Here is a 12,986-nt window from a genome sequence, read left to right as displayed (position 1 = left end):
TTCCCCCCCCCCCCCTCCTCCTAAGCCAGAGGAACGGAAGACCCTAAAACCGGACAATCATGGTTTTCAGAATGCAGGAAGGAGGAACAAACCCTTCAATAGGAGTTGGCAACCAAAGGGTAACTCCAAAGTTAAACATAACAATAGATTCACCCCCCTTCTTATGGACCTTGCTAATCCTTCCCAGCCAGAGGAGGAGCCATCTATGTCCCGCACTCTCAGGGTGTAAATAGACAAGGTACATTTGCTAAGGAAGTGGAGGACATGGACTTCCACGAAGAGTTCCATGAAGAGCAACTCCTCCCCTCACAAGCAAATGAAGAGTCTCTCAGGCTGTAAATAGACAAGGTACATTTGCTAAGGAATCGGAGGACATGGACTTCCACGAAGAGTTCCATGAAGAGCAACTCCTCCCCTCACAAGCAAATGAAGAGTCTCTTCTTGGCAAAAGAATAAAAAATCCCTCTCTAGCTGCTATTAAACAAGGGATAAGGAATGGCAACTGAGTGAAATGGGAACCTCCAAAAGGAGGCAATCTCAAGTGGAAGGGATGCATTCCCCAGCCCCCAATGAGAAGACTCCCAAGCCCTCTCGGAAACCTCCTTCCAAAACCCCCAGAACATGATGCTAGACAACATCACAGCATTGTCCTTCAATACTAAAGGACTCACTGATGAAATTAGACGTAGACTTATAAAAGATTGGATGTGGCAGTCAGGTTTAAAGCCTTCCATTATATGTCTTCAAGAAATCAAGGTAGTGGGTGACACATTACAGAGGAATCTCTTGATAGTGTCCAAGAATCACTGATGGTTTGTGACAGACCATCAACATGGCAGTGGGGGAACGCCATGGGTATAGATGAATCTTTAGCTGCATGCATCAAAGAGATTAACATTGACCCCAAACACAGATGGATAGCTATATGGATTGATACAGGGGAAGACATTTTTACTGTGATTTCAGTGTATGCCTTGGGCCCTGCAGGGTCCAAACCGGAGTTGTGGTCATCTTTGTTGAGAATTCAGTCACCAATTCTCCTGCTTGGGGACTTTAATATGGTGGAATCTCAGTCAGATAGGTACAAGCAATTGGGTCATACTATCAAAGGTCAAGAAAAGAAAAGATGGGAAGAATGCAAACGATTACATTCCCTACATGACTTGGCATCCTCAAAAGACTTCACATGGAGAAATGGAAGGTCAGAATTGTTGACAAGAAAGGCTCGGTTGGATAGATGCTATATGTCAGATGCTCTCAATCAAAAATACCTAAGCTCAATGGTAAAAGTCATGAAGAACATTGTTCTTTCAGACCATTACCCCATTGTTGTATCTCTTAAATCATCTTGTGTTAGAATAAAATCTAGGTGGTTCCATACAATCCAAAACTATTTCAGATGCCATCAGTTCAAGAAGGAATTAAACAAATTTGGGAGGACTCCTTTTCCTCCATTCGTGCCCCAGCAGCCTAGTCAAAAGCTATGAGGGACTCTCAACACTTCCTAGTGTCTGTTAAAAAAGAGGTGACCAAAGTTTGAGCTCACAAAAAGAACAGCAAATACTCTTGTCTTAAGGAGCTTGAGAACAAAATGTTAGCAACTCAGGAGGATTTGAGTAATGAAATTAATACTCTCAGAGAAGATCTAAGGAAGGAGGAAATAAATCAAACCAATATCTGAAACTTTTCATTAGAGAGTGGTGGGCTTGCGCAAAATAGACATACCTTCCAAAGAAATGTTCAAAATTCTTAAGAAGAAAGCCTTTCTTCAAAACCCCTAATGGTCATCTGGCAAAATCTATTACATGAATATAGCAAATGAGCATTTCTCGAACATATTCAGCAAGCCTCTAGTTAAAAATGAAGAGAAAGATAGGGCATGCAAGGTGATTGCAAAATGCAAGCAGAGAACGGTCCCCAGCTCCATAGCAGCAACTCTTGAAGCTGACATTACTGAGGAAGAAATTGCAGATGCAATAAACTGTCTTTAAAATGGAAAAAGCTCGGGTATAGACGGGCTTCCTGTAGAATTCTTTAAACAATTCAAGAATGTGCTTACTTCACCTCTCCTTCGGGTGTGGTAGGAAAGTGTAGACTATAGAGCTATTCTAATATCCTTGAATGAAGGGATTATCAAACTAACTCACAAAAGAGGAGCAAAAGATGACCTCTCCAACTGGAGATCAGTTTCCATGATGCCTACAGCATACAAAATCTTTGCTAAAGTGTTGGCAAGAAGGCTTAGTGAGTGATAAGCTTAAAATGTGGGTCAGGGAGGAACAAAAAGGGTTCATAAAGGGACAGTTTATTTTAGATGCCATTATTGCTTTATGGGAGGTGTGGAACATGCTCAAGAGACGAACCAGGATTTCACTTCTTTAAAATCGATTTTGACAAAGCCTATGATAGGTTAGAATGGGACTTCATCCTTCAATCCCTAAAGGAAATGGGGCTAGGACCTCTATTCATCAAAAAAGTTGCAACATTGTTTGGGAATGCTAGAGCACGGTTAGTGATTAATGGTAAATTATCATAACCTTTTGAGCTCAAGAGATCTATAAGACAGGCGTGTCCTTTTGAGCTCAAGAGATCTATAAGACAGGCGTGTCCTTTAGCCCCTCTCCTATTTGGGATAGCTATAGATGCACTAGGGTGGTTTGTTCAAGATGCATTGCAGAAAGGGGAAATGAAAGGCATTAGACTGCCTCACAACAAGGGACAAATGTGCCTTCAGCTCTTTGCAGATGACACGAATGGATTGGTTCATAATGATGAAAAATCTATTAGAACCTTATGGGATTTCCTTCAGATCTTTTGCATGGCCTCTGGCTCATGCATTAATCACCAGAAAATAGGCATCAAAACTTTGATCAATGACCCTCCAGATTGGCTTACTCAATAGGGATGTCAAATCATAAAAGAGGGACAAATATTCTGGCTGCTGGGCATTGCAATGGGATTCGGGGTCTCATTGAAAGAGAGATGGCAGTGGGGAATGGAAAAAGTAAAAGCAAAAACAAAGTTTGACAGATGGAAAGGGTACCGATAGAACTAGTAGGAAGATGCTTTGGTACTTAAACACCTTCCTATACCTACAACCATCTACTCCCTATTGTGTTGGATGCCATCCAAGAGCAACATCAAAGAGATATAGTCAATATGTAGGAACTTCCTTTGGTCAAGGGATGCAGATATGTATAAAATCCCTAAGATGGCATGGAACTATTATACTCAACCTAAACCCAAAGGAGGACTTGGGCTCCCAAATATTGAAGATCTAGCCACTTGAATGGCAGCTAAATGGATTATCAGAAGCTTGTTCCAACCAAATTCAGACAGGTCAATCCTCATTCATAGAAAATTGAGTTCTCATAGGATGTTGGAGAGACAGCAATGGAGAAGCGTTCCATTTGTGCCTCTGTTCTTCACTAGAATCATGATTAAACTCTCTGGATCAAAGCTGGTGAGGAGCGTCTGGTCCTCATGGAATAGAGTAAAAGGACTCCTTCGCCTGTCAAAGATCACCAGAAAAGCTGCTGGTATCTTTTGTAAAGAGTCCATATGGTTATCCATCTGCCTAGAGAATAGTGTGGATACATACACTTGAAGAGAGCCCATAAATTATCAAAAAAGGGAATTCAATGTTGGGAAGATATATGGGATTTCACAACTCAAACGTGGTATGAAGCAAACAAGCTAAGGATGCTATACATAATCAACAGAGAGGATATTCTTTTCATTCAATCCAGAATAACCAAATGGGATCCTGGTGACAAGGCAATGCTCATACAGTGCAGAAGCCCCCTCACACTGGTGGATGCATTCAATTGGAGACATTCCAAATTATTCTTTCTTCTATTAGGGTAGGAATGAGAGGGTTTTGGAACCCGCCTCCTTTATTGGCCCCTTTACCCTAGCAGTTGGGTGATGCTAGAGAAAGTATTCCCATGATGCTATTCGCATGTCAAAGTGCCTTCTTTAGAAACACACAAAACACAGGGTTGACTATACCTTATTCCTCATTTTAAAAGTGGGTTCACAAGAGCACAACACCTCTACTAATGCTCTCTTTCACATACACTTTGGTTTCACCTAGAAGGCCCGTGGTGGCCACTCAACAAAACAAGCGGTCATTTCTCTACTCAAACAAATCAACATGCTTCGAGAAGAGAATGTCACACTCAAGGAACAACTTCATGTACTTAAACATTGTCTCAAAACTTAGACAATAAATTGAGGGTACTTGAGACCCAACATACTAAAGAAACAGTAACTATGGTGAAAGAAGAGATGAAGGAAGGCTTGTTTTTAACTTGATTAAGCTTTCATTCAGCAGCTAGTATTATTCATGTACTTAAACATTATCTTAAAAATTAGAGAATAAATTGAGGACCCTTCCCAACATACTAAAGAAATAGTAAATTAGAGAATAAATTGAGGACCCTTCCCAACATACTAAAGAAATAGTAACTATGGTGAAAGAAGAGATGAAGGAAGACTTGATGTTAACCCGATTTTAGATTAACTAGGCACTTTCTGCCACATATGTGAGAGTAAAGGATAAGTGTCATGTAAAGGAACTATAAAAGTTGTAACATTTATGAGAAATCTGGCCACACTCAAAATCATTTAATACAGCTAAGAGTTTTGGGCATCCAAGTGTGTGAATAAGGGCCAATTGTATATAATACATTATCTCATAAAGAATGGAAAGAATCCCCGTTTATGTTAAACACTATATATAATGAATGGACACAATCCCCCTCTGTGCTAAATGTAGTTGAGAGTAGAGATTGGATCATTGCTTAGAACATGTTCCTATCCATTCTCTATGTGAGAGAGAGTAGATAGTGAGAGGTGTATGAGTCTTTGTATTAAGCTGAATCAGGTTCTTCTACGACAAACAGGAAGGAAGGGCTTGAAGGAGAGAAGCTAGCAACGATGGCTTCAAGAGACCTAAGCTTGGACGCAAGTATGTACCCCACGATTGTTGTTGCTTGTTTGTGCATTTCTCTATCAATGGTTGAGTTTTGGAAAGGGAAAAACAAATAATAACATTTTAAATGAATGGTTGAGTTCTAGAAAGAACAATAACATTTCTAGTGCCGTACTGAGAGTCCTTCGCTCTTTTTTTAGTCTCTCTTCTCCCTTATGCAAGTATCTTTTCCCATAGCACAATGTTGTGTTGGTTGAGAAGAGGATAAGGTATTGAGAAGAGGATAAGGTATTGAGTTTTGTGAGAAAAGAAAGGAAAATTTGATTGTTTTTATGTTTTTTAATGTGTTATTTGAGTTTGTGAGTACTTGAGGAAAGGAAACCAAACATTCATGTACATTTTCATTTGTTTAGATCCCTACTTTTTCATGCCATGAAATTGTAAGTAAGGCTTTTTTACAATGTAAAACAACGCCAGATGGTTAAAAAGAAAAAAATATTGGTCAAAAGATAATGATGATATTCTTTTACAATGTAAACCATGGCCAACTCTTCTCTTTCCGTGGTTGTGTAGTTGAGTTACATGCATGGCAAAACAAATAGGGTAGTCCCCTGGTTGTGCCAACACACACCCCTTTACAAAATTCAAAGCATCAAAATGTACGTAAAAGATTAGGTCCCATTTGGGTGGTCTTAAGATAGGTTCACTAACCAGTGTGCATTCTTAAGTTCATCATATACCTTTTAACATTCTTCCATTCAATCAAACCCTATTAGTAGTCGATATAATGATCTTGTAATTTCATAATACCCAATGTGGCCCATAAATCTTTGTATACCTTTGTATTTTTTGGGGCAGTAATTCCAAGATTAGTTTGAATTTGCTATCATAGGTGGAAAATACCATTTTTGGACACAATGTGTCCTAAGTTCATCCTATGCTCTTTACCTAAGATTGGCATTTCAAAGAGTTGAAGGATCTCTGATATAATGGACACCTTAGATACACCTTTTTAAAGCAAGCAAGGTGGTCCTTCCTTCCATCTTGAGTGAGCACACAAGTCATCTACACAAGTCATCTATGAGGGCCTCCAACCACCTTTGCAAGTAGCCCTTAAATGTAATGTCGTTGAAATGTGGCAGGTGCATTTTCTAACCCAAGAAGGGCATGGCATGACCCTATAGATAAATGTTCCACCCATTGTTGTAAATGCGATCTTGTGCTGGTCTTCTTTAGGGGGATTAGACACTTGATTATATCTCAAGAAACCATCCAAGAAGTTATAAGTTTATTCTCCAGCCACTCATTCTAAAATATGCTCTATGCAGGGCAATGGATAATGTCTTTCCATGTTTGTGACATCGATATTCTTTAGGTCCACACATACCCTCAGTTTTTCACTTTTCTTTGTCATAATGATAATGGGAGAAACTCAATCAGTATGTTGTTTCATAAATTAATCTCATAGAGCAATGAATTTATCACCTCCTTTACAATTGCTTAAGTACTTCGGATTCATTTGCTAAGGTCTCTACCTAATGAGTTGGGAACCTCATAATGGTATATTGCACCACTTCTAGTAGAATTCCCTTCATATCTACGTACTTCTAAGCAAAACAATCCTTGAATTCTTTCAAGAGATCAACCATTCTTTCAATACTAGTCTGGGGCACATCAACTGTTGAAATGTGACAGGTGCATTTGTTAACCCAAAGGGCATGACCCTATAGGTAAACATTCCACCCATCGTTGTTGTAAATGCAATCTTGTGCTAATCTTTAGGGGTAATGGACACTTGATTGTATCTAGAAACCATCCAAAAAGGTGTAGGTTTGTTCTTCATGCACTCATTCTAAAACATGCTCTATGTAGGGAAATGGATAATGGTCTTTGCTGCATGTTGTGGAATTGACATTCATTAGGTCCACACATACCCTCAATTTCCATTTTTCTTGGGAAAAATGATAATGGGAGAAATCTAGTCATTATGTGATTATGGTTGATTTCATAAATGAATCTCATGGCAATAATTTTAAGAGATCAACCAATTCGTCCTCATGAGGTTTTGCCATGCTTTTCTAGCAGGCCCATCATATGATACGCATCTCACTCTTGAAATGGTCTCCAAAACTGATCTTAGATCTAGCTCCTCCCCATCATCTTCCTCTTCTTTTTAAGCCATGATCCTCTTAGCTTCCCTTTTTCCATCTTCTGTGCCAAGGCTTGATTTCTTTTCCTTCTCTCATTCTTGGTGATTCAAGGTTATGTCTTTTCATCAAGTTTTTCTATGGTTTGCTTTCCACCGTTGTTCACTCCTTTGTTCAATTCTTCATCCCATTACTCAGAGAATTCCTTGTGTAGAGAATTCCTTGTGTAGAGAATTCCCTATGTACTTTCGTGGCTTCAATGTACCTCAACCACCACTAATCATTAGTTGGTTCTCTCCATAGGGTGGTGTCATTGCACTTAGCCATGTAGTGCTTTTATTTCAACCTTTTTTTGAGCCGCTACCTCTTGGCCGCTCCTCATTATCTAAGCTATGTTTACTGGGCAAAACACTATTGTATTTAACACCCATGGTTCTGACCCCTAGCATGAGTACCAAATCCTAGGTCTGCTATGTTCGTCTCTATGTATTTTGTTCCTCTTGTAGGTAGCACGTCAGCGGCAATCACATGTAGTTTTTACTAAAATCAATAGGAGGAAGGGATACATACATCCTATCCTCTTTCGATTAAACACACTTGGAATGAGGTATTCCACTCTATCGTGTTAGATTCATTGCCAAACAAGTTGTCATCCACCATTGGATGTGTTTTGTAGGTCCGTATGTCCACCTTCATAACCTGGCTATCTTTTCTCAAGTATATATGTTCTAATGTCCAATCATGCACCAACTTGGCCATAGGAGTTTGGTTGGTGCTAAACTTGAGTTCTTCCAGGTACATAGGTCCACCTTAAGAACTTGGCTATCTTTTCTCAAGTATATATGGTCTAATGCCCAATCATGCACCAACTTGGCCATAGCAGTTTGGTTAGTGCTAAACTTGAATTTTTCCAGGTCCGTAGGTCCACCTTCAGAACTTGGCTATCTTTTCTCAAGTATATATGGTCTAATGCCCAATCATGCACCAACTTGGCCATAGGAGTTTGGTTGGTGCTAAACTTGAGTTTTCCACAACTTGAAAAACTATTTGTTTTTCCACGGGTGTGAAAAAAAACTTTCAAGGCATGAAAAACTATAAATTTTTTAGTTTTGATTTGGATGTTTGAAATACCAAGATATTTTTCCACAACTTGAAAAACTATTTGTTTTTCCACGGGTGTGAAAAAAAACTTTCAAGGCATGAAAAACTATAAATTTTTTAGTTTTGATTTGGATGTTTGAAATAACAAGATATTAACTTTTTCATGAACTTGTCTTCTAGTTTTTCATGGGCATGAAAATGTCAATTCTTTCAAAACAAGGACAAGATTCTTTTAGATAAGGAATTTTAATTTTAGCAAGGCAATCCCTGAAATCACAACACAATTTTTTATAGTTTTTCATGGTCACAAAAAATGATTTTTACGGGCATGAAAAATTGTTCTACATGAAAAACCAATAAATCATAATTTAATGATTTGATAATGTTCATGAGTGTTTCTCTTTTTTAAAGTTTTTAGTTTGAGTCCTTTAAGCATGAATTTTACAATGTTGTTATAAACACCATTTTTTTTATTTTGATTACACACACAAAAGTATATAAAAGGATGCATTTATATGTTGGTTGCTTTTTGTTGTTGGAATTTGACTTTATGGTCAGTGTACATAAAGGATCATAACATGTTTTAGCTAACTGTTTATCTCAAATTACCAATGGGGTGAACTTGCCATCGGTGTTGATAATGACCTAGATGCTTGTTTATTCAAGTTAGATTTGGTCTTGAATGGAGTAATGACATATTGCAATTTCTTGCTTATGGTTTTTTGGAAGATGACCCATTGAACAAGGATAAGAAATATGATAGCTTATCAGGCTAGCTACACCTTATCAATTGTAACTATATAAGATTTGGGAAATGATGATCTACTAAAAAGGGGGTGCATAAGGGAAGATGAATTTTTAAGTTTCTTAAAAGAAGTTCACTCTCACGATAATAGAAGGACGCTTTGCTACCAAGGTGGCTCGCCGCCGCCGCAAAGTTCTCCAAGTAAGTCTATGGTGGCTAACATTATTTGGTGATGCCATAGAATTTGTTATGAGAAATTTCAAAGATTTGTTGTATTGCAACAAAAAGATAAAATTCACCTCACACTAGTTATAGTCATCCAACCCTTTGAGAACTAGGGAATCGACTTCGTAGGACTTATCAATCTTGTCCCATGATAAACCTAAGCACGTTACATTATTGTGGCTACATACTATTTCACCAAATAGGAAGAAGCCACAACCTCAAGGAAAGCTGGCACTCATACCATAAAAAAATTATTATATGGGCAAGTCATTTCTAGATTTTTGTCCACCATTAGAATTGGTAAGTTATCAAGGATCACATTTCATCATTGAGTGCCTCTTGAAAGGTTTTTTGATGATTCATGGAAAATCTTTGCCCTATTACAAGCCAATGGTGGCAAAGCTGAAAGCACTAACAAGACGTTATGCACTATTCTTATAGAAACTATTGAGGCCATCCAAAATGATTAGGAATATGAGCTCACACTTTGTGCTTTGGGCCTACCAAATGTCTTACAAAGTTGCGACTAGATAAACACCATTCTGGTTATAGCATATGGAGTAAACATAGTGGTGCCAATGGAGTACATTGTGCCAAGCCTGATGATTGCAATCAATGAATGACTAACAAAAAATGCAATGGCTGAAAGGTTGATTAACCTCAAGAAACTAGATGAAACCAGATTGGTGGCATCACAAGGGTTGATGGTTGAGAAGTTCTATAGGAAAAAATGGTTTGATCAAAATTTTAGTCAAAAACAAGGAACGTTAGGAAGGTCCTTATGTTTGGGGTTGGTTTAATCAAGAAGAAGAAATCAAAATACTAGATTATGGAACCATTTCAAGTCACAAAGATCACTTCACAAAGAATTCAAATCCTTAATAGTATCAAATTGGAGGGATACATCAATGGGAGCAAAACTAAAAAAGTATTATGGACTCTTGAACCAAGACATGCTAGCTGAGGAGGAGGAGGAGCCCACAAAAATAGCGCCGCCTTCCAAGTCAAAGACTCAACCATCTTAAAGGCAATGGTGGGTAAAGAAACATCTTCTATAGTCTTAAGGTTACTGTGAAGCGGAAAGGAAGGTTTAGCTTACCAAAGCAAGAAGTCGTGCATTCAATAAGGAGGGCATCATTAATGACCAAACCCCTAACATAAGCTAAGACCATGGATTGCACACATGAATAAGTGAAATCCATGGATTGCACATCTAAAGAAGTGTAATCCAAAAAGGATTAAGCAATGATAATGCTCAAAGCTCAAGGCTACTATAAAGGAGAAGCACAAATCTGGATACTAAAGGAAAGAGAAAATCAAAGTAAGAGTAGTTTTAAGGTTCCCTACATCAAAAGCCCAACCAAGGAAGGGAGATCTAAAACCAATCTAGAAGAGAAGAAGAGTTATGGTAAGAAGCCACGAGAATATTAGAAGATATGGAGAAAGAATCCACAAGAACCTTTGTGCAGCAAATAACACAATCATAATCAAAGGCTGTATTAAAACAAGTAAATGCCTCCAAAGGAAAGAAAAGTAGCAGACACTACACAAGCACACCAATTTTGGACAAAGGAATGGAACCACAAGAACCTACTACAATGTCAATGGACATCCTAATACACTAAAAGGATGAGGAACTATAGTGTTCAAGGAAATAGTTGGAAGATCTCCGATTACACTTGCCATCAACTTCTAAAGGGGACTCCATGTATGATTGGGTCCAAACAAGCAACATAGTCATCAAGATGCCAAAACAACAAAAAAGAAGAAAGTTAAAAGCCAACTGTGAAAAAAGAAGAAAGTTAGAAGCCAATCACGAAAAAAACAGTGAGTTTTTTACAATCGTGAAAAACTCAAAGGTCTTTCACGTCACATGGAGGAACACACAAAACCTAATCTAAAGGCCTCCTTACCCTATACATTAACTCTAAGACATTAACAAGCTGAATTTGAAGTAGACCATCAAAGGTTTTTCACATCACACGGAGGAACACACAAAACCTAATCTGAAGGCCTCCTTACCCTTTACATCATAAATAAAAATTGAAGCAGATGATCAACCTTGAAAAACTCAATTTTCGCACCTTCAAAGCTAAGAGGATCAAGGTGTTTTGGGGGGTGCACAACATTACTAACCTTTTTCTAACATAAAATAAACCCTCCAAATTCAAAACATCTAAGATTCTTTAGTTTTTTACACTGTGAAAAACCAGAAGAGTTTTTTGCACCATAATACATTTTTGCAGCAAAGGGTAAGAAAATCTTGAGTTTTTCACACCATGAAAATCCATAGTTATGGTTTTCCACAGCCATGAAAATGCCCACTTCCCAATAAGTTGACAAGTGTCAGTGAGTTTTTTTAAAAAAAGAGACAACATGTACCTATTATCATAATAACCCCACTATGCTAATCGCATCATCATTCCTAAGAAAGGAGAGATTAGATTCTTCTTATGTTCCCATATTTTGTTTTTTTCTCATCAGTTTCTTCATCAATGTTGTGCATACATTGCTCCTTGCTTTCCTCTGTGCTTTAAATTTCCTACAAGCTATGGTTGTGCATTGTCACAACAACATAAGCACGTGGATCTACAGCCTCATATGAAAACAGTCACACCATGATCACGCATGACCAACAACAATTTCCGTAATCACACACAGCCTCTTACATCAGCACAGTGGGTAGGCACAAATCACTTGTTTCTTTTCTTATGATTTGATTTGTTCATCTTCCCTTTCTTTCATGTGCTTTGATTCTCTCCTAATCCATGCTTTCATATCATACCTCTCCATATCATAACTCAAAAACCCTAAAAAATCAAACACTAAACTTGAGAAAAGCATAACATGCATACATGTTCTTCTCAATTTCATAAATATTGTGACTTGGGACATCTTCAACACAATATTAACCTTAAAGAAAATCTATGATATCACTAACCTGTTTAGAAAAATTGACTAGTTTTTCATGCCCAACTCAATTCTCTCAAAATGGTCTAATATATAAGTTAACCTCACAATCATTTGTGGGCCACTCAATTAACCATTCCAAATCTAAAATCTTGATGTGAAAAACTAAAAGAGATTTTTTTTGTTTTTCACGCTAGACCCACGGATGACATATAACTAGAAATCATATTCCCTGACTATATTACATCATACTAACCCATGGGTGACTATAAAAATGAAAAAAACATGTCCACTTCCAACCATGAAAAACCAGTTGGTTTTTCACACAGTGAAAACCTTAATTTTTTCACGTCAAGAATTAACTAACTTTTTAACATCTAATGTTGCTTCCTAACATGTATGATCTAGCTAACCTACTAACATATAAAAAATTCAAAAAATTGTCACTATTTAAAACTCGAGTAGTTTTTCACCACCCTGGTTTTTCATGTTAAAGAAATGTCACCAAAAATAGCTTCACAAGGATGCCTAGAGATCTCCACTTGCTATATGTACTCCAAATGGTTTAAAACATCATGCCTGGTGACCCTAAAGCTATTTTTCAAGGCTGTAAAAAATCATCTTTCACATCCATCTTGGACCTTACAAAGAACACTCCAAAAGTATATATGGATGCTTATTGAAGTGAGCCTAAATAGAAAAACACCATCGGTACCTAAGTATATATGGATGTTATTAAAGTGAACCTAAGTAGAAAAACAAGAAAAACACCATCAATACTGCACCTTGAAAAACAAACAATTCTTAATAGCATGAAAAGATATGCAGAATAGGTCTAAAATGATTCTATAGCCTATTTGTAGGTAGGAAATATAGTTAAAATGCCATGCAAACTATCCAAAAATCTAAGATGAACTTAGTA

The sequence above is a fragment of the Cibotium barometz genome, chromosome 32, assembly GCF_041138505.1.
Source record: "Cibotium barometz isolate CiBa-2024 chromosome 32, ASM4113850v1, whole genome shotgun sequence".
Classification (NCBI taxonomy): Eukaryota; Viridiplantae; Streptophyta; class Polypodiopsida; order Cyatheales; family Cibotiaceae; genus Cibotium; species Cibotium barometz.
Note: the sequence above shows the minus strand (reverse complement) of the source record.